General features: G+C 44.4%; 1 protein-coding gene and 1 long non-coding RNA gene across 2 annotated transcripts in view; one reads left to right on the top strand and one right to left on the bottom strand.

Annotated features, from left to right (window-relative positions):
• The window catches only part of LOC138955282 (caskin-2-like), a gene marked incomplete in the record, with an annotated part of 215475 nt that overhangs the window by 118627 nt on the left and 73705 nt on the right, over nt 1–23143 (top strand).
• LOC138955592 (uncharacterized) lies at nt 7521–8487 on the bottom strand. Its single transcript, XR_011452298.1, has 2 exons — nt 8358–8487; nt 7521–8228 (listed from the first exon to the last, which is right to left on the bottom strand). It is a non-coding gene; the product is annotated as an uncharacterized lncRNA (long non-coding RNA).

Raw genomic sequence — 23143 nt, 5'->3', positions numbered from 1 at the left:
TGTTTTCTTTATGAAAAGGTCGAAAATAGGCACATAAACATTATAGTTAAAAAGGAGGTTGCTGCGGGTTGCGCAAGTGGGTCATTTGGACGGTTATGACGTCACAACATTACTGTTAAAATTCTTGTAAAAAAAAAAAATATGGTCATGTAACATGTCATTTTGTAGGGTTTTGTGAGATATTTCACATGGAACAAACCGATTTGCAATAATAATAGATGCGTTCACAGTATTTGCTCACGCAAGTCCTGAATGCCGTGAACAGATAATAAAGTTAAGCTGTGTAACTCTAATGACCAACTCGGCACACGAACTTTAAGCATATTCTTAGTAGCACATCATACTTTCTGTGCCTACAACCTGCATCGAAAATTCTGAAAACAAACACCACCTCTGTGTCTGACAGGGCTCACAGACTGACGTCACCCGACGCCCTCCCCACGGTCTCCAAGTTTTATGTTGTGGCTGAATAGTGACACAAAAAAACCATCACATTCAAATGTAGTAATACCTCTCTCTGTCGCTTAATTCTTCCTGCTTAACCCTTTCACGCTCCTTCTTGTGATTTACTCCTCTCAGCGCAGTACGAATACAGCAAAGCGTCTTTTGCTATAGAATAGTAGGAGCGAGGAATGTTATTGCAGGAATATTTGCTGCAGAAAGGGGCGTCGGATTTCTGGGCGGGAATTTCCGTGATCATATTCGAGTTACAATGTACGATTATGAGTTAATCATAGTTTGAAGTCTGACTGTTGCACTTACATTTATGCGAGTCTGCATTAGCAACGCAACATATATTATAAATGCTAAACTGAGACCTACAGACTTAGACGGACAGACAGACAGGCGGGCAGGCAGGCAGGCATGCGTAGACTGACATACAGCCCAATTGTTGTCTGGACTCCCAGAAGTCCTTTTTTTTAATTTTTTTTTTACGATCCACATAACCGTCACCCTACTCCCAACCATACACCTTCCTACCCCTTGCATTCAACGCATACCCTTGCTCCAAATCCATGCCAGCAGGAGACTTTTTCAAACGCCTTTTTTAAGATTTTGCTCCAAGGAATGCAGAGCCGCGGTATGTAATGCACTTCTCAGAGATCATCCACATTTCACTTCGGCCTCTTGAAGGACTCTCCCGCCATGAATCTTGTCGAGTCATCTCGGGCCCTCAGTCGAAGGCTGGCAGCTTGGCAGCAGGGGGTCAGCGAAGGATGTCGAATAGACCCGGGGTGGGCTTTGTGCGGGTAGACCGTGCAAGGTGGGTCTTCCCTTGGCGGGTCCGTGGCGCCAGTAGCCTGTCGTATGCAGAGTCTTGGTGCTGTTTGGAGGGTAGGGTTATTGGAGGATTTGCATGACAGATGTCAGTTGTCGTGACTGCATCAGTTTCCTTGCCCCCGCCCCCTTGCGCCTTCACTGACTTGTAAGTCTATGTGGTAGACCTGTCCCTTCCCTTCCGCTCGCTTGGGCCTACCTTTGTCTGGAGTTGGAGTTCAGCTACTTGTCACAGATTATGAGATATACATGTATATAACGAAATGTAAAGTTTCCTTGAAAATGGCGAAATAGCTTTCCTCTGTGTTGATTTTTGCAGTATAAGAGTCTTCTTTTTTTGTCTCGTTGAGATATATCTCATTTAATGTTCTTGTTTCAGTCGACGCCTCTCAGTCGTTTTTCTTGCCAAGAGTATACTCCTATCCTGTACCGACATCCTACCATGTGTGTTGACAGAATCAAGGGTTAAGAATTTCTCGGTTTGTTACGTGTTAGAATTTCCTCGTATGTTACAGGCAGTTTGTGCATGTCATGTCCTCTATTGTCGGGAGCCCGGGTTAGACCGACATCCAGGTGGGACAGGAATGCATTCAATGCAAAGGATCGAGTTTCTGCAACCTGGCACGGATTTTGTTTTCCTGCTGTGGAGTTGTTGGTTTAAACACTGCACTAAGGCGTTGAATACCATAACCGTGGTGTATGCATTTATGTTTGCGCAGTAGCTGTGCGTTAGCAGATGCAGCTGACGGCGACCTATGTCAAATCTGGATATCTATTCCCAAACGCAAGTTACTACACGCGTGTTCATACACAAAGCGCGAACTACATACAGACAGACAGAGAGACAGACAGAGACAGAGCGAGACAGAGACACACACACACACACACACACACACACACACACACACACACACGTTCGCACACACACACATAGTTAGAGACTGAAGGGGTACTGAGAGAAAGAGAGACAGAGAGAATTACCTTTTTCCATCTTTGAGTGATTCTTTCCTCACACAATGCAGGGCCCTTTTTCTATTTTGATCGGGCGTACATCTGATGTTTTGGCAGATCGGTTGTAAGTTGTCAGAGGCGAGCGTGTTCAGAAAAAAACCCACTTATCACTATTAGACAGAGAACAAACAAAACGTATGGGTAACGCATTGCTGAAATGCGCAGCTGTGCAGACTTTGTTTTGGTGACGGAAAACGCATTCAAGCCGAGTGAATTTCCCTTCCAAGTTTGTGTGTGTGTGTGTGTGTGTGTGTGTGTGTGTGATTGCGCGCGTGCGAGCGTGCGTGCGTGCGTGCGAGCGCAGTTGTAAGGGTGAGGGTGGTTACATTCCCCTGGTTTTGTTTGCGGCTTGTCCACCACCAAAGAGAACTACATGAGAAAGCATTGGTATAGAAGATAGATCTACATCATAATAATGCCTTGAGACATCTTGTAACGTAGATATGGGAATATGTCTTACTTTAACAAAGAAACGTGCTCCAAAGTAAGGAATGATGACATTTATTCGTGGCGAAGTCACGACTGTAGCAGAACCACAATATAAAAGACACGACAGGACCTCGTTGTTTATGCTTTATGGTGGGTTGTGTGTGCAGGATCGTAAACTCGCAGTGTTTAAACAGTCTCGGTTAGTTTCCTTTTTTTTTTTTTTTTTTTTTTTTTTTTACTGCATGGGGAACAGAGAAACAAGGTTCGTGTTTGGGCTATAATTCAACAGCAACGAAAACTGATATTATGTGTAACATTGTTGGCACTTTCTTCGTCCTAGGGGTCCTCCAAATGTCAGCTTGTGATCTGTTGTGTGCCCTCTTTGTTGGCATCGCCTTGGTTTGTTCATTTTCCAACAGAAGGCATGAGCAAATACAGCAAAACATGTGAAAGCAACCACAACTCTGCGGCTCTCAGTGATGATGTCATATGTGTCCAACAATCAAATTACTTCATCGGGAATTGCAAAAGAGACCAAAATCGATCAACTTATGTTTGTGACTAAATTTAGGTTATGTTTATAGCACGGTGATCATTGAAGGGGAGATCAACTTGGAAGGGTTCACATCGGGGATCGGAGGTCCAGTTGCTCTTCTATCCAACAGCGTGAGTGAAACCCTTGGAATATTTCCCGATTCTACACTTCTTGCAAGCAGCAGCTCTTTGCCTTCGATCGTAAAAGAAAGAAAAAAAAACATAGCGAAGATTAAACTGTCACGCCCACTCATCTGTTTAGGTAACGGTCATAAGGCATTGCGGGCACGTTTACAAAACTCAGATTACTGAGAGGTACCAGTTACGAACTGAAGTACGACTAAAGCATCTTTTGTCTCGATTATATGGGCAGTCGTTCATTGACCTGAAAATGCCGAATTTACGGTTGAAAGTAATGGGTAACTGGAGAGAAGAGTATTTTGCAGTAAGGATAAAGGTATACTGGATGCTGACGATTTTACCGGTTACGATAATGCAAGTAACTCAAGAATCATCGAATAATAAGACGTTCGAAACACAATACATAATGAGATGTCCATTGGTCATTTTTCTTGGGGAGCCTGTCCACAAACAAAAGAATAACTGCAGTATGGGGACACGCTTGACTGGTCCCGAAGGTGTCCTCTCATGGCAGGTGGCTGTTTCTGTATGTTTTTATTTTGCGACTGGGAGGCTCATACACAGAGGTGATAAACATTGTTTTGAAGTATGTGCGTCCAGCCGTAGTCTGGTGTATTGTCGATCCGTTGCCAAGGCGACGCCCAGTCGGATGAGGCCAGCGCCTGATTGTGAAGTCTGGCTCCACCTTCCAGCTGGCATCGGGTCCAAAGGTACTAATTACAGCCTGAATGACTGAAAAACATGCCAAAGCATGCATCTTTTTTGGAACAACCCCCTTCCGCCTAACCAAACACCGTCGTAATGAATCTGTGTGGTTTGAATTGTTGCCAGTGGTAACACTCAGTCGCGCGAACACACACACCCACGCACGCACGCACGTACGTACACACACACACACACAAGACACACACACGTACACATTTGTCGCCTTCTCCTCCCCCTTCTCAGACTTTACGATATCCGTCCCCAGATCTTTCCATTCCCGAAGGACACAAAGTGGGCACCGTCGGCAGAACTGACAACACTTAAAACTCTTGGCACTGTCCATCCTTCGCCGGTCTGGCATGGCAGGCGAGTTCAGCTGGTAATTATTAGAAGGGCTGGCGTAACTGGCATAAGCCGGTGGTCCGGATGGACAGTGGGCGAAGCGGACGGCGGAATCTTCACTTCAACCTGATGGCGTTGTGATGAGCGGTGGTATCGCAGTGGTATCGTGTATTTTCAGTTTGTGCAAGAAGTGCGGGTGAATTTCGGATTTCGGATCAGCTGTGATGTGAGTTTGTCTGAGGAGATCGATAAGTTAAGGTGAGAGCAAGAACATTTTAATTTGCGCGATTTTTTGGACGGCTTCTGCCTTGACTTACATCAAGTTGTTGCACATGTTTCTCGTGTTTCTCTGTCACTGCCTGTTTGCCTTCCTGCCTGTCTGTCTGTGAGTCTCTGTCTGTGAGTCTCTGTCTGTCTCTTTCTGTCTGTCTCTCTCTCTGTCTGTCCGCTGTCTGTCTGTCACACAAACTCGCACGCATGCGACCATCCCCACCACACCCTCACACACATCTACCTTTGGCGAGAGCAAGAGGTCAGGGGTGAGTTTTGTTGTTGAGAGATTGGTGTTAGACGGAGCAGGGGGTGGGATGTCCGAGGATTGCCATGTTTTTCTTCCCCTTCAGAATACCGTGATGATTTTTGCCAGCTTTTGCCAAAGTGAATCATTCTCATGCAAAACCTCTGCGGTATTTGCCGTATACTCACGAGCGCTGGAGCGTCTCTACATGGCCCTGTTTGTCTGGTTATTTTCTTTCCGTTGCAACTGCCAATCATGGTTTTCATTTTCAGGTGCGAAAGGTCAGACGTCTGTCTGGCTGGCCTCCGTGCAAGTCCCATCGTCTTGAGTCCAGTTTTCCTTCTCCCTTTCTCCCTCCAGCGCCTAAGGTCGAACACGGGGCGGGGACGTAGCTCAGTTGGTAGCGCGCTGGCTTTGTAGCCAGTTGGTCGCTATCAGCGTGGGTTCGATCCCCACGTTCGGCGAGAGATTTATTTCTCGGAGTCAACTTTGTGCAGACTCTCTTCGGTGTCCGAACACCCCCGTGTGCACACATGCGCACGAAAAAGATCCCACGTTCACAGCGAAAGTCTCAGGGCTTGGAAAACACGAAGACACGCATGCATCATCTCTCGTCTCTGATTATCATGATCGTATTTCGATACTTTGACGAGACAAACCCAATGCTGGTGTGTCGAAGAAGACAGCCACAGCGGGCTTGTTCGAATCAAAGTATCACACCATATTCTCAGCGTATTATCAATACCTTGTCCCAATATAGACCAGTTGGTCTAAGAGGACGTTAAACCCTAATAGTCAGTCAGGTCGAACACTTTGTCGCGGTTGGATTGGTTTTTTACTCATTGACAAGAAAAGACTTGGATTCAGATCTTGACTTGACAGGAGCGCATACTAATAAATCGCAAGCTTCAAGAAATTGATGTCAAAGTGGTGGCTTCAAACACAAGGTGATAAACAATACATTGCAAGCTTGAAGCTGGAAATAACAAGAGATTTAGTACAGACAAACAAAATGCATACCAGTCATTCTGTTCGGCGCATAGACACTTTACATCGGATGGGTGGGAGCTGAGGATGGATTGTTAGTTCTCGTCCTCATCTACAGTATTGTAGAATTATTAGGCAGGACTGAGCTCCCACCCACCCCGTGTCATCGGCCTGTGTTTGGGTTTTTTATGTTACTCAGTGCAGCTTGTCTCAGTCAGGAACTGGACATGACACGATTACGTAAAAGTTGTAGATTTTCCTCGCTCGTGCCAGGCATCCCGCACATTCCGCTGCTGACTGATGATATGAATTGTCGGTGAAGGGGACCGGCCGGTGCCTCCCCTACCTGCCTGCCAGTGAACGGTATCGACTGACAGGTTGACTCAGTGGTCAACGTTCTGATCAGGTGATGCAATCTCACCTGTATTAACTTGCCGGTCGTTTGACGCCGCTGTTGACCATGTTATTGTGAGTAATAGTTTGTGTGTGTCTGTCTGTCTGTCTGCTTATCTGTCTGTCTGTCTGTCTGTCTGTGTGCCTGTGTGCCTAAGTCTGTGTGAATGAACGGTGTTTCAACGTGTGCCATTTCGGAGTCAATATACAGTTACGATCGTAACATATTTGACTCGGCATTTTTTAAATTTGTTTTATTGATACTCATGAATGTCAAGAGAAGACACTGAAGATCTAAGCGATACATAACATGACTCAGTGGTGAATCGTTCTTGGTGTAAAGAACAAGATTTGTGTCGGTTATCGCCGTTTCCTGCTCTCGAGTTCCGTCCCGCTCTTTTTTAGGTGCATAGTATCACTACAGACAAATGGTTTGTGCCAGGTTAAGTTTATCTCCTTCGGTTTTAACTTCGCCTCCTTAGGTCTCCCATGCATAAGTTTTCCTTCTCTTCTTCTTCAGCTCTGTTTTAAAAAGTAATTACAACTATAAGCTTGAAAACGCCAAAATTATAAACAGGGAGAAGAAATGAAGGAAACAATAGGAAAAGCTAATGTGTCGAACGCAAGTCAATACGAAATATTCGGTGGAAGTAAAAAATAAAAAAATAAAAAGGGGGGGGGGGGGGGGGGGGGGATAACGATGGGAGGGAGAAAGGTGGAAGGGGAAGAAGCCCTGCTTGCTTGACAAATCTGCTGTGAGCAGTTTTCTCCCTTGCTGCTTCGCAAGTGCCATGCTTTTTCTTCACATTCAATCCTTCTCTGGCTGGCTTTAGCTTTAGCTTATCGCCATTCATGAATGTCGATGTTTGATAAAGTTAGCCTTAAATTCAAAACTGCAAAGCGTTACCGCTCATGCATTTATATAATGCTTGTCTTTTACTCGATCGGTACGCGAAAGACCGCTTTCTTTATGTGTTCTACGTGCTCAACATGAGATTTTCTGTGTTTCTACCGTTCAAAATCTGAGAGAGAGAGAGATTGGTTGGTTGGTTTGGTAGGTTCCTATTTGTTTGACAGAAATTTGCCGACATGACTCATAAGTGATGAGAAGTAAAGATACGAGCATGGGAATGAATGCATATGCGCTACAATGATATCATTGAGGAACAAACAACAACTCCAATTATAAGTTCCCTCCACTGTATTGGATCAAATAAGTGATACAGTTATGATACATACACACACAATCATGAAAAGAAAGATATCAGAGTTATGGATTCAAAACCGGCAAACCGGGTACTCACAGGTTTGAAGACAGGTTTGACAATCACGTGCACAAACTAACACAATAATCTTACCCGGAGTCTATGAAAAATCCCTACCCGTGAGGTAGACAGAAAAAAACCACACACAGTCCGTGAAATCACTGGCACACGATATCCACAGTACAATACCGACACACGGCTAGTATGTAAGTGAAAAAAATACAGTCACAGTTCACAGTTAGGATTTGGACCAGACTGCGGCAACCATCTGATCTAGATGCTAAATACTAATTACATATCTTAATTAAATAGGTTCTCCTGAACATGGCTCAACTCACTAGATTACACACAAAAAAACTGCCGATATGTCCTTCACTTGAAAAAAGTAGCGGTGTACTTAATTCTCCGACTGGCGATCTCGACCTAACCAGTTCACTTCGTCCCGTGACCGTTCTGGGTCCAACTATACGGACTTTTCTGTAACCTCGCTGCTAGCTTCGTGAAAGTCCCGTCGAACTTCGGCTAAACTGATCCAGAGAAATAAGATATTCGGCGGCTTCTCAGATTATTCTTCTTTCCCGGCATCTGGCCGCAATCCTCTTCTCATGGACAGGTTACTGGACGCACTGCACAAACATGAAGAGCGGACATCTTGTTTTTACAATCTGTCCTCTACGAACTAGTTTCTGCAATGTAAATCGGTTCAGCTTACGCGATGCACAAAATATCGATATTCGAATGCCTATTAAAGTTACCTGTTAAAGTGCTTTGACGATCGCGTCTCAGAAAACACAAGTAAGGGCTGGAACCTTTTCTTGCATTCTCTCCGGGCATGTTCTCCTCCCGCGTGATTAACATCAAGACCTTTCTCCTCGATGGACAGTCGTCAATTGTGCTGCTAAACTAGCTCACGCCGTATAAACGGTTGCGTCGACTGAAAGCCGCGGGATTGGTTGCATCGACTAAAAGCTGCGGGATCAGGACACGCGAGGTGAGTTTCTCCACAAAATTACAAATCTCTTCTCTTAATTAGTAGATTATCACATAACTTTTGTTTACTTTATTTACACTTTGAACTTAGGTGTTGTAGCATCACATCATCGATTTTTTTTCATTGATTGCATTTACGTGGGAATGTTGAACTGTGATTATTTACACTTTTCACGCGCATTTTTGTAAATTTTGACTTTCAACCTTCACCACGAAAAATCAAGCTTTCGGACAAAGCTACAGAAAATGTAATCAATGATTATTTATTGACCATTGGGTTAAATTTTATTAGCTAATGTTACATGGTTACTTCATATTTTACGGATATGCAAGGACACTAAACAGTTTGACGGTTGCACACCACGGAAAATCCTTGTACAGACCGGTTGTGCGCCACGGTAGTCATCGGTTGTGCGCCGTGGAAGTAATTGAAAGTTTAAAAGGTTTACTTTAAAGGCTGCAAAATCGCTTCTGAACATTGTACAACAAACATCATGCCATGTAATGGTATACAGTGGCCAGCAAAAGTATCGCACCAAATCGGAAGAACGGAAATGACTAAAATTGCTTTGAACGAATCGGGAAATTACCTCACATTTTAACGGTCCTAATTAGATATGTAAGAACTCTTCATTTGCTAACAGATTTGGTATCACAAGAAAGAGGGGACTTTCGTCTTTACTATGTTAAAAATTCATGAGTGTAGTATACTTGATTGTATTAAAAAGACCGTTTGAAAAGTGTCTAAATTGTTAGACCTTTCCTCTCTTTCTATGTGGTGCAATCAAGGAGCTCTCTATCAAGGTAGAATGAGACACGAAGGGAAGTAACTCCTTTTTGACCTGAGTTCAGGATGGGTCCAAAAAGTGTTCGAGACAATCTGCAAAATTAATTCTTTAAAAATTGCTCGCTCTTTACGTAGGGCACCTAGGATGTTCCCGTTTGGTGAGCGTTCAAATGGAAGGGTGTTTGTACTGTGTGTAATTAAAAAGCCTGACAGTATCTGTGATGGTTTACGGGAGGCTTACTGTCCGGGCGTGATTACCGGTATTGAATATTCATAACAGCCGTCCAGCACCAAAACGAGGCGCCATTGTTGTAGAGGACCAAGTCCACGAAAATAAATTCTTTGAAAATTTCTCACGCTCGACAGAAAGCAGCCAGGATGTTCCCGTTCGGTGAGCGTTCAAATGGAAGTATGCTTGTACTGTATGTAGACGCTCGGGGAGCTCTGTGATGGTTTACGGGAGGCTTACTGTGCCTTTAACTGTTCGCTGGTTTGTGAGCTCTGTTTACTCCGTGCAATACACTTTCCACGTGTATCTCGTTGGCTTTCGTGAATCGTGAAGGATGCAAATGCTAACTCGGCCTGACTCAGTTGTTAGCCTTTTGATTTCCTTCACAGAGCAGTAGGTGTTAACTACCAGCGTTTGTGTCTGTTCACTTTCTTGATTAGTAACTCCCATTAACATTGGTTGGAAGGTCTGTCATCACTGGTACGGTGTCAAGACGTGTGGTGCGATTGGAATATTATAGTGTGCACGTGCTACTTTGAAAAACACCACATCTTACGTTCTGCAGAGTTCAGTACTGTTCAGTAACCATCAATGCCCCACAAAAAGGACGAAAAAGAAACCAACAAGGGGGGAAAAAGTAGTATAAGAACTACTTCGTAGTACACTGTAGTAGGCTACCTTGTTGGTTGGGAGGCAGGATTTAGCGATAGAAAGGGGGAACAGACCGCGTAATCAAAAGAAGAGGATAACACAGAAAAAACGATCAGGTATGTACAATAGATGGATTGGTGGAAAAAGAAGGAGAAAACAAACAAAAACAGCAAATGTGTGCTACCTATTTGGCATGTCATTCGCAGCGTTTACGCCACCACGGAACCATCAACCACACTCGTAAAAACTCGCTGGCATGTTTACGTGTGCATAGCGCACAGGCTCACTGTGACGCATTTGGAGGTCCGTTTTTATCGTAGAGCGGTGTAGTTCAGCGATTGCGCTAGTCCGTAAAGACAGTTCTTAAGACGGCTTACTAGCGCCAAAACCATTGGGCTACCATTTTCACGTGAACATTTCAATTATCACGTGTTCTGTGTAATTCACAGCGATAATGTTAACTAGTGATAATTACTAGTTTTCAGTTTTGTCCTCGGCTTTCTCGCGCCAAAACCATGATTAAACATGAACACCTCCGATAATTAGATATAAACACCTGAACGTGCATTCGGCATGATCACTAGATAATTAACATGATCACTTGATAATCACAATGTTCATGTGAAAAGTGATATTTTTAGTTGTGGCTCACTTCCAGACGAATTACTTGAGCCCCAAACTAAAAGTTAAACGCTATCTGTGAAAGGAAATTACTAAGTTTCACTCATCATTGCCATTTTCTCGTCAATTTTTTTTAACGTGAACTTCTTCTTCTTCTTCAGCGTTCCAGAATGTTTCTGGTTACGTGTGAGCTCGTCTGCCCATTTGGGTTCCCCACACTATACTCTGAGAGCATAGTCAGCTCACTCCGCTTTCGTTGAGTAGGCATGCTGGGTATTTTCGTGTTTCCATAACCCACCGAACTCTGACATGGATTACAGGATCTTTTCCGTGCGCACTTGGTCTTGTGCTTGCGTGTACACACGAAGGGGGTGAAGTCACTAGCAGGTCTGTACATAAGTTGACCTGGGAGATCGGAAAAATCTCCACTCTTAACCCACCAGGCGGCAGCGACCGGGATTCGAACTCATGACCTCCCGATTAGGAGGCCGACGTCTTACCACCACGCCACTGCGCCCGTCTTAACGTGAACATTTTACTTATGTGGTTTTGCGCCAGTAAGCCATCATAAGCGCCCCCCCTTCTCTCTCTCTCTCTCTCTCTCTCTCTCTCTCTCTCTCTCTCTCTCTCTCTCTCTCTCTCTCTCTCTCTCTCTCTCTCTCTCTCTCTCTGTTGTTGTTGTCGTCTTTGTTGTTGTTCAAGTGTGTTATTGTTGTTGTTATAATGTGGAACTGGATAAATGATCTTTTTTGGATCAAATACCCACTCCTCAGAGTTGACATCCTTTTGATGACAACGGAGATAATATAAACACTATAGTGTTGATGACAACGGAGATAATATAAACACTATAGTGTTGATGACAACGGAGATAATATAAACACTATAGTGTTGATGACAACGGAGATAATATAAACACTATAGTGTTGATGACAACGGAGATAATATAAACACTATAGTGTTGATGACAACGGAGATAATATAAACACTATAGTGTTGAGGACAACGGAGATAATATAAACACTATAGTGTTGAGGACAACGGAGATAATATAAACACTATATAGTGTTGATGCTTGGACTTTTAATTTGTCTCTAACGTGTGCTGGGGTGGGGGTGAGGGCATAGCGGGAATATTGTACTGCCTGAATCTTTGGTTGAACTGCCCCTCCTTCTGTGTTTGTTTAATTGTTGTTGTTGTTGTTGTTGTTGCTGTTGCATAGAATGATGTTCTTTAAGATGGTGTTGTTTTATTGTTGTTGTTATGTTGTTGAGGATGATGACATTTTGTTGTTGTTGCCAATGATGGCGATGATGATGATGACGTTGATAATGTTTTTGTTGGTTCAGCTAGTCACGGCTCTGTCGAAAGGCCACGGCATACACATGTAAGCTTAACTTTTGCAGGATTTTTCTCGCACCGTCTTACCTTGCCTGTAAAAGACGTTAATGCAGAAACAGGTCAATGCGTATACATGTATTGGGATTTAAATGCGTTGCACCCATCACCCGCGCCATCATACGTACAGGTGAACGAAAGTCGGGTACGTGTCAATGAAAGGCGCTCTCTCTTCCTTTTCCTCTCTAAGTTCCGTTCCATACCCCCACATCCTCCCACACACTCGCACACCTTTGTGCCATCGGTATAGCTTACCTACTGTGGAGCCAGGCATTATTTTTACATCTGCTATTTTTGACACAGTGCTCGCTACCTCCCAGCCATCACTCTCTACTCTCCACGCTCTCTCACTCTCTCGTCTATCGTCTCTTTGTGCCCGTCTTTCTCTGTCTTGCCATCAGGACATAACAAAGCCTTGGGGAAGTGGCAAGAAGAAAGAAGTGTGCCAAAAGTCCCACGCAACTCATAGACCTGTGCTTGACTTGAGCAAATGATCACCGTCGTCAGTCGTTTCTTCCCCTGGCGTGAGCAATGTGCTTGTGTAGCAGCTGCTTTTCACCGTAATTCATCCTCGCCTGGTGCTGTTGTTTTTATTGTTGTTCACCTCTTTTCAGGGGGCACAGGAGGGTACTTAGACCTTCATCATATCGCTTTACAGAAAGAGAGAAAAAAAGTTGTGTTACGGTCTGGCTGAGCAACCGGCAGTGTCTGTGTTTTTGCCCAGAGAGCGAAGCGAAACGGAAAGTTGCTGCTCACTGCTTTCTGCTGGCAGGGTGAGGGGTGAAGGTTTTCTTGGTCTCGAAAGTGCACTTTTTCTTCCACTGCCTGCCTCATTGTTGGCTGACTGCAACAGTTTGACGTCTTCAGATCAGTTTCTTCTGGCGTGTTTTTTTTTTATGGTAAACGACAGAGAGTTGGACGGCTAAGAAGTGTAGCGGGAATCAGTGCAGTGACAGCCAGGGTGTGTGGGGAGGAGGACTGAGGTTCACCTGGGGCATGGAGGTACAGGTGTAACTGTGCATCGTCATGGTCAAGTTCTGTCTCCCCCAGTGTCTGGGAGGGGGACGGGGATGCGTCACCTGTGCGGGCAATAAAGCTGCGGCCGCACAGTATGTACCCGGTAAGTCAGTGGCGGTAATTGCTTACTTGTATGTGTCGGTGATGCCGAGTACTGAAATAGAAAGCCTGTGCTTTTTGCGTGTTTGCTGGCGTTGTTTGAGATAACTGGGTTTAAGTGTAGTTGTGTAGGGAACTATGTATAACTTTAGTTCACTTGTATACTGCATGCTGAGGGGAAAAGACACAACCCGGATATTTCTGCTGTTGTTTTTGCTGATATTTTGCACGCTGTTTGTCATGAAAATGTAGAGTTCTCACTGCGAAACTGCCTCAGTGGGGTGGAAAAAAAATAGCTCAGAAACTGCGAGAAATGTTTTCCTAATGTGGGTGGCTTGTCAGCCTTTGCAATTCGTGTTCTAAACAAGAAATTCCTCCGAGGTAGGAAAAACACCCCCGTCAAAGGGAAATAACCTTCTCAGTTGGTGGCAGTGACTGAGTGAGAATGGTTATTTCCCTTTGACCATTAAGATGTCCCTCTATAAGTCCTTGTAGAATCTTAATCCACCAATACCCTAACCGTCTCAGGAATGTATAGAACCTGTTCACCAAGTTTGGTGACGATCGGTCCGTTCATTCTTGAGATCTATATGCGAACACAAACACACAAACACACAAACACATCGACCGAAACCTATACACACCCCTATACCGGGGGTGTAACGACAGCAATAAAGGCGAAAGAAAGAGGTGCAACTTCTTGAACCAATGAAAACACGGAGCGTATATAGTTCGCGTTCATTGTGGTTGGTGAAGGTAGATCACCAGAACTGGATAGTTCGGAGCATTTGGTACCCCTGCCTAAATAAATACTTCCAGATTGCTCCCTCTCGACTGGGCTCAGAAGTAAACTTCAGGTGGTGATCCCTGGTCACTTGCCTTGAACTGAGATGGTAACTGCGTTATTAATTCAACTAAAGGTTGGCCCTTGATTTAGTTGAATATTTGCGGTTTTGTTGTAGCATCTCCGCTAAGGGCGTCATCTTGAGATTTGCGCACTATAAAACGGATAGCCCACTTTTGAGCCGATTTCTGGCACTTCCTGTTTATCGAGGTTTATGTGTGTTTATCAGCTTGCTTGTTTTGAAGTTACGCCCATTGCATTTTAATGTCAGCACTGGGCCAACACTTATGTTTAGATTATAATTGTGGTGTGTTTTTATCATTCGCCGAACAGCTTCCACGTCCGTTTTGCATCTTGCGTGTGAAGTGCATGTGCTAGCGGAAAATGTAATATGTGTCAAGGTTGCAGTGCTTTTTTTAAGACCACGCTTCTTGTTTTTCTTGTGTTTGACAGCATCTTAGTGAAAACAGAATGGTAAATCTTGACTTGTTTAAAATTGAACAGATGTTTTAACGACCTGAGATACCAACACTTTTGGTGTCTCTTGGTTAGGCCTACTGCATGACGGAAGAACAATCTTGCACATCTTCAGTGCCCAGTTTTGCTGTTGAAGAACAGCAGATCAACTGGGGGTGTTAGAACCTTTCAGCTAAATTTCAAAACAGCTTTCTCATGGTAAACTTACTATACTACCTGGCTGACAAACAGTATTGTTCATCTTCATCCCTTTGGTGCTTTGTGTGTGTGGAGGAAGAACAGTTCACCTGTCCACAGCAGAAGCGTACGTGACCAGGGGGTTAGAGGCTGCTGGCACTGTGCCACAGAGAGTGAGGGTGTACCACGGTTAGCACGTGCTGCCGTCACGCTTCTTGTCATCCCCGCGACCTGCCGCATGCATCCGTTTCCCAGTCAATCAGCCCGGCCACACTGTGATCTGCAAGCCATGTTAGACCTATTAGCTTGATATTTTGGGGTTTTGTTTTGTTAAAGCATAGGCAACTGTTTTCAACCGTCAGGTGCAAATTTGTTTATGGATTTCTTGTCTGTTAAATACGTACATTGTATTTGTGGTTGTTTCAGTGCTTTATCGCTTGCGTGCGCTCTCTTTCTCTCCGCCTCTCGCCCCTCTTTCTCCCGCACGCACGCACACTGGCATACACAACCAATGCCTATATTTGCAGGGTCATGTCTGCAATTAAACCTTTTCCCAAAATGAAGATCAAGACAGATCATGCATACAGATCGACAAAATATGTGCATCGGTGCCAGTATTTCAGGGTGTTTGTGTCCGGGTATTGGTGCCGGGGGGAGCCGATGTGCTTCAAGTCGTTCCCCTGTATGTCAGAGCAGAACCAAATATAGTTTGTAAATCTGTTCATATCCATCTCACATGTGCGGGTATATAGTTGTGTATGTCATAGTGTGTGTGTGTGTGTGTGTGTGTGTGTGTGTGTGTGTGTGTGTGTGTGTGTGTGTGTGTGTGTGTTATGCGTTGTGTCAGCGCATCCGGGGTAAATTGACACAAGGTGCTATAGGGGAGGGCTTGCACGTGAGCACCGGAGAACAGCAGGCGGCCTGACTTTTTTGGATGACACCCAAAACAATTTGCCGCCGCCAGAATTGTGTACACACGTACACCTACACACCGCCTGGCTATCAACCTCGCTCCTCCATAACGATTTCTTCTAATTTTCCAGAACTTTTTTGATGGCCAGGTTTGCTAATATATCCGGGGCTATTACTGAAACATGAAGGCAGTGGTTAATTGGATCACCACTCTGACGCCTTTGAAGCCATGATATTAACCCGAGGTTTGGTTGCTGTGTTGGATAAGACGAGCGAAGGAAAACGTGACTCTGTGGAGTGTGCATATTCTGGCGGCAGAATTGGTTCCAGTAGGTGGAGGAAACAAGAGTGTTGTGCTACCCTGGTCTTTTGCTTGGCACACGATTTATATCGGTCGGGGTGCATGCTCTCTCCTTCGCTAACAAGGCACAGTGTTTTTGCTACGAATCCTACGTATTTCTAGCATGTATGATCGTCAGTCCGGACTGCAGGGCGAAACGTGCTGTCCTCTCCAAGTCCTCTGTGGGGCCGTGTAGCTTCTTTTGTAGCGCTGTCTCCTATGGCCAGATGGTGTCCCTCAGAGCGAAATAGAGTATTTGAATGCGAAAACTTATCAGTTTCAAAAGCTGAAGTCGGTTCTTTGTCGTATAATGAATGTATTGTTATATTCACGGTTTTATTGACTTACAAACATGTACAAGTTTAGGCCTCGCTCGATTGCGAACAGCGTGCACACGTGATCTTGTGGGTTGTAGGCTTAAAACATGTTTTTGACACAAATATATCATATTGCCATCAGCCCCAACAAAACGATGAATTGAAATAGATAACACCCTGTCGTAATGCTAGCTATTGGTGGCATAAATGCGCCAAGGAAAGATGGCAAATAAAATGAAAGAAAAAAAGCACCCACACACAACTTTTTTTTCGTACGAGTTTTGGTAATCACTAATATTTAACGTTTGCAGCAAGACTGCATGGTAAGACTGTATCGTTAAGCATAGCTTTTGCGAGCCGTTTCGGAGAAAAGCGAAAAAAGCAGATACCTCCAACTCTCCACTGGAAAGGGATACATGTACACCATGGTTTTCGATCCCTATGGTTCTGGGTAAACGTAGTCTGAGTACAAAACAATAGTGGCTACAATGAGGTACACATGTTTCTATTCGAAGCACAAATTGACTTTCCTTTCCTGTTTTGACTACCCCCCGTTGGAGGTCAGATAACTTAGCTGTTGCCCGATTGTCTCGGCGAGAGGGCGGGGGGGGGGGGGGTAGTAAAGGTGCACACATTGAGGAGGCACGACGCTGTATCTTATAATTCTTACCAGACTCCACACGTGGTGTAAGCATGGTGCTATTTGATTGTTCTGATTTTGTAGTCAGGATTCAGGTCTGAGGTGGGCGGGGTTGAAGGCGGGATAGGGGAGAGCGGAGGGTATAATTCGAAGAAGGGTTACAGTGGCAGGAAGGGGGTGGTGTTGGGTTTCAAAATACATGCAAACATGCTTTTTTCCCCATTTGCATCTGCCATTGATACATATTTGAAATAGTTGGATTTCATCCGGTCCAACTTTGCAAAATGTGTCGAGAACAAACAGGAACATGGACTGGTGATTACATTTTGATATCACGCACGTGCTCGAGCAAATGAATGATACACGTCTTTTTGCAATAATTTCAAACGTACCTTTTCCACACACAAAACTTGCGCGCTTAGAAGCTTTTCGCTTTTCACCAAGCTGGTGTTACATCTTCGAAATGTACATAAGCTTGACGATAAGAGTGTGTGTGTGTGTGTGTGTGTGTGTCTGTCTGTCTGTCTGTCTGTCTGTCTGTCTGTGTGCGCGCGCGCGCGCAAACGCTTCTTTTACTGAATTAGCTGACTTAAACGGTATCATTTTCACCAACATTTTTATACTTCACGGAAGAGTGTTTTTAACATGCAAGGGAAAAGCCTGGGTTAGTAATTCTTCCTACTGGGAGATGTTTTTTTGTCCTGTTTCCACGGTTTGACGGAAACGGCAGGGGGTGAAAAGGTTTTGTAAGTGGCAGACACAGATTTCGGGGGTAAATTGTGGAATTTGAAACGAGACGTTTTTTGAGGGGCGACTGGTGACGATTCTAGCAACAGCCACGAGAGTATGTCATGCAAAAATCATTTTGCTGTGTTTGGGGGAAAAACAACCTCATTTGCGACTCTTCTTGTTTTTGTGCCTAGCAGACATTCAAAACAAACTATATAATAAGACTTCTAGAAGCTTTCATTGTTCAAGCCTCGAGTGAAAACATTGGAACGGACATACTGCTAACATTCCACAATCAAAAGTGAAATAACGAAAAAGGTTCCATTGGAACAAAAAATACACTATATTCAGTAAGAGCGCTTTGTGAACGTTTCGTTTTGTCTATGATTACAAGTCCCAGTAACTACCTTTCTTTGTGTGTGTGTGTGTGTGTGTGTGTGTGTGTGTGTGTGTGTGTGTGTGTGTGTGTGTGTGTGTGTGTGTAGAGTGGTACGTGTAAAGCAGGCTTGAATATGGCCTTCATTTTCTGTCGGCTGTGAATCGATGCGAAGAGATCTCCAAATCGTAAAAACCAATACACTGGGGGGTGTTGTTGTTGTTGTTGTTGTTGTTTTGTCTTTAATATTAAACATATTTTAAAGAAACCCACAGAAATGTCAGTTAATAAATGGAAAGTGGAATAATAGTCCAAACTTGGATTTTTTATTATTGTATTTGAAGACATGAAATGTCAAGGTTTGGCATTTGCACTGTAGCCGGTCATCACGCTCTGTGTTAGCGGTTGCGACTTCCTGCGTGTCTGTGAGCAAGACATATGTTTCTGGTTCCACCAAGGCTGCTGACTGGATTCTTGTCCCTGCGGTTTGTTTTCCTGCCCCAGCTTTTGCTGTTGTCTGATGACCTCGAGAGGTCTGCGCACCCGTGCACAATTTGCAGGGGTGGATCTTTTGTGCAAACAGTTACAATATAAAGAAAGACTAGCACCTGCCAACTGCTGCAAGGAAGAATGCGGTAACGTGAAACAAAGGGCAAGCAACGGGATGGCTGTTGCATGGAGAAAATGCTACTGCCCTCGCTCTCTCTGTCTTTTGTCTCTCTGTCTCTGTCTCTCTGCCTGCCCCCCCTCTCTCTCTCTCTCAGTCTTTCTCTCTGAGTCTCTCTCTCTCTAAGTCTCTCTTTCTCTCTCTCTCTAAGTCTCTCTCTCTCTTTCTCTCTCTCTCTCTCTCTCTCTCTCTCTCTCTCTCTCTCCTTTCTCGTTGAGAAACCCACGTGCAAGACTACCCTCAACTCAATGCTCACGCATTGTGACAGTTTATTACGCTAACACTCTGATCTTTCCGAAGAACACTAGCAGTAATGATTAAAGATTGTGCAAAGCCACCCAGACTTCGTAACAACACAGCTGAATAATCCCAGCTTCAAGCAAATGCAAGGTGTATACTGTTTTCTTGTGACTTTCTACCATAAACGGGCAACACGATAGCGCGCGTATACATCAAGACCCCTCTTTCTCCCCCTTCCCCCTCTCTCAAAAACACTCACACACTCACACACACACACGCGCATGCACACACACACACACACACACACACACACACGCACGCATGCGCACGCACGCACGCACGCACGCACGCACACACACAAACACACACACACAAACCAACCAACCACCCTCCCCATTACCCGGCTCCCCTGACTGACATTCACTCATGCAGTCCCATCGACTGTAAGCTTTCTCTAGATCGTCACAGAGCTGCCTTTTCTGGTCACTGAGTCCGATGCCATTGGCCGCCGATCTCTAGAGATCTGGCGGTGTTCTGAACAGGGACACCAAGCCTGCTTCTCCGGTATTTCTACACGATAGGATGCTGCCAGTCTTTTCACAACTGTGTGTGCTCCCTATTTGTTACTTCTGGTGACTCATCGCCAAGGTATCATATTGTATTCACTTGCGTTAATTTCGTCCTAGTTTTGGTTGGACCAGGCGGCCAGTGCAAGTCGTTACTATCCTTCGGAGCTATTTTGTAAGATGCCTATTTCGGTTGGACAGGAGATATACAAAAAAAAGTCTTTTTAAAGTTAAATGTTTTTGTATTTTGTTGATGACAAAAGGTTCTGAATTCCTCGTTTTGAACGTCAACATTATTTTGTGCAGTAATAAGCCATTAAGCCGCTCCCTGAGTATTGGATTGTTGCACGAATAACAGGGAATTATGTTTGATGACGGCTGGTTTGCTATTGCTTTGTCTGCCTTTGTTTTATCAAATGGATGATACATCCTCCACATCCCCAGCACCTTTCTTACAGGCTTCCCATGCCCCTTTACAAATTCTGGCATTCCTTGCTGATGATATACAGAGAGTTTGTCTTCGTCAGGAAGGACGGAAGACCTGTGGGACCAAACTGTCAGTTCTTGTATACCCAGTATATACCAAGTTCTTTCCGCTCTTTCATTGTGGTTATTAGCGCTGATCTAGACTGTACAACGATAACAGGGAAAGGCCGATACAGGGAAGAAAGTCTCAAGGGGTGAGCGGCAGCGAATAAAATAACCGCATCGAACACTAATGAAATTGGTCCCTCAGTGGCCGCTTGCAACATTAGACCGTTGCTCTCGTAGCTGGCTCCCTCAGCGGAGTACTGCAGACAGAGAAATGAAGCCTTACTCCCCATAACCCGCCTCCCACTGAGAGTGCAGGGGTATCAAAAGCTCTTCCTGTTTCCTGCGCATTGAGGCACAATTACAACCATGTTGCCGTTTGTCTGATGCCAGATCCTGTATGGTCTTATTTCCGGCTGACTGATAATTTTTAAATTAATTCGTAATTGTTTTAGATCCTGTCGGTTGCGGAGAAGAAAATATGAAAGAAATACATTTTGAACAAACTGGAGTCCAGTTTTAGTGACATGTGAGTGATTTATGGCACATTTTAACTTTTACTTTGTGTACGCTTTTAAGGTAGTCCGTTAACAAGATAGAAAAGGAAAGTACATGTATGTATGATGGCCCGGTTTGATCAACTGTGGCTGAAAAGGAACAAAAGCAATCCAAAATCAATTAGTCAAGTCAACGGGTTTTTTTATCATCTGTACTGTACGCAGATTCATTTACCATTCCGACAACCAAAGTAGGAGTTCATCAGCCCTATCCAGTCAGAAGCGTGCGATACACTACGAACCAGAGTTTATTAGCCTCTAGGAAGTAACACCACAACACTGCAGACCACGAGGGCCTGAGATCGAAGACCGGTGTCTAATGACCCCCTTGCCCTACCAGCGTCCAGCAGCGGTCAGGCAATCAATGGTCACCGCTCCGGGTGTGACCTGCCTGGGCAGGGCTGTATTCAGCATCGGCCGTAACCTTGACACCGGCTTCAACATCGTGTGGATGGCACGTGCGCCCGCTTTTAGACAGCTTGATAAATTGTCTGGCGGTGGATATCAATGGACATGACCTTGGCAGATCTTTCGGTTTAGAACGTCATGGTTTGTTGGCTGGTTTTTGTACTTCATGTGAGTGACATTGGATGATGGCTACTGGTTGGTTTATGTCAGTGCTGCGCGGTTTATTTGCTGGGTTGTAGCAATTTTAAGCCACATGAGCTTTTTCGTTTCGACGCTGATAGTTTGTGATTTTCTAACTCATCGTCGAACCAAGATCCTCAAGAAAGCGGAAGAGGGGAGAAAGGGAGCGGGGTAGTCACGACGGTAAAAGCAAAACATGAAGTGGCTACAAAAGATATGAATTGTACGTTCCCATTGGCACTGCGTTCTCGGTGTCCCATCACAACGTGCTTTGTTTGCTTGTTTTCCGAAGTTTGAATCGGATAATGCTCTGTGAGGGAGCTTTCAACTGCGATTATTTTCCCCTTCCCTTCAAAAACCGCAGTGATGTATATATGATTTTAAGCAGAGTGTGCCGATCACGCCACCTGCGTAATAACATCATGAGGTCACCACTTGAACAGAGTGACGCGCGCATGCATGTGGTTGCAGTTGGTTAAATGCCTTTTCCACCCCCCGCGGGTTAGGGGGAGTCCCATATTGGTTGGGACTAGAAAGAATTTACCCGATGCTACCCAGCATGTCGTAAGAGGCGACTAACGGTTCTGTTTCTTCTCTTCTTTTGTCTTATTTCTGCCTTACCAGTCCTTTCACCTATATTTCCTTCCAAGAAAACTCTCCCTACTATTCCCTGCAGTTTTCCAATTCTTTTCTTGTTGTCTTATTTCTACCTGACTGGATCCATCACCTTTATTTCACTTACCAAAAGTCTTTTTTTCCACATCCTTATTTCTCTGCACCCCGCATGTCGTATGAGGCGACTAACGGATTCTGTTTCTCCTTTAACCCTTGTTAAGTGGTTCTTGTATAGAATATAGTCAATGTTTGTAAAGATTTTAGTCAAGCAGTATGTAAGAAATGTTTAGTCCTTTGTACTGCAAACTTGCATTCTCCCAGTAAGGTCATATATTGTACTACGTTGCAAGCCCCTGGAGCAATTTTTTGATTAGTGCTTTTGTGAACAAGAAACACTTAACAAGTGGCTCTATCCCATCTCCCCCCTTTCCCCTATCCCATCTCCCCCTTTCCCTCGTCGCGATATAACCTTCGTGGTTGAAAACGACGTTAAACACCAAATAAAGATGCCTTTTCCCAGCCGTAGATATTTTACGCTTTCCACTATGCTTTTTCAAAAAAATTGAGACTCGTGATAATGTGCGTCAAATAAGACAGGACTTTCTCTCTAGGAAGAAAAAAAAGGCGATGTGCATAGTCTTGACTTTTTTTCTTCAGGAAATGCTATTCTTACTCTTCCGGGTGAATCATACTGTCATTGCTTGGTACGGATTTTGTTAACCGTTCATCTGCCAAAAACAACAAGAACGAAGTCTGTACAATGATAACAAGGAAATGTTGAGACAGTGAACAGACCACATGAGTGTTCCCACTCGATCAGCGTAAATGCAGGACCATTTGAAGAGCGGGAGAAGAAATGAGTGGCCGAAAATTGAGCGCCCTCCGTTTGATTGATGTGAGCGCGTGCTCTGCTTATTATTTTTGCTGAAAAAGAAGACACAAAAATGAAAAGAAAATGTGAAACGGAGAAAAGCAGCATTACTCTCTCCCTGGCCTGTTTCGAGGAAAACTGTTAACGCTGTCAAACGCAGAAGCCTAGCGTATACCTCGTTTGTCAGCAGTGGTGTAAATGGGAGCCGTTGAAAGTTCATTATGATTTTACTGGCAATGTAAGGCTTACTGGATGCGCATGACTTGCATCTACACTATGTACAATGTGATAGATAGTACTCT

The sequence above is a fragment of the Littorina saxatilis genome, linkage group LG2 (assembly GCF_037325665.1).
Source record: "Littorina saxatilis isolate snail1 linkage group LG2, US_GU_Lsax_2.0, whole genome shotgun sequence".
NCBI classification, from domain to species: domain Eukaryota; kingdom Metazoa; phylum Mollusca; class Gastropoda; order Littorinimorpha; family Littorinidae; genus Littorina; species Littorina saxatilis.
This window is presented reverse-complemented; position numbering and strand designations above follow the sequence as displayed.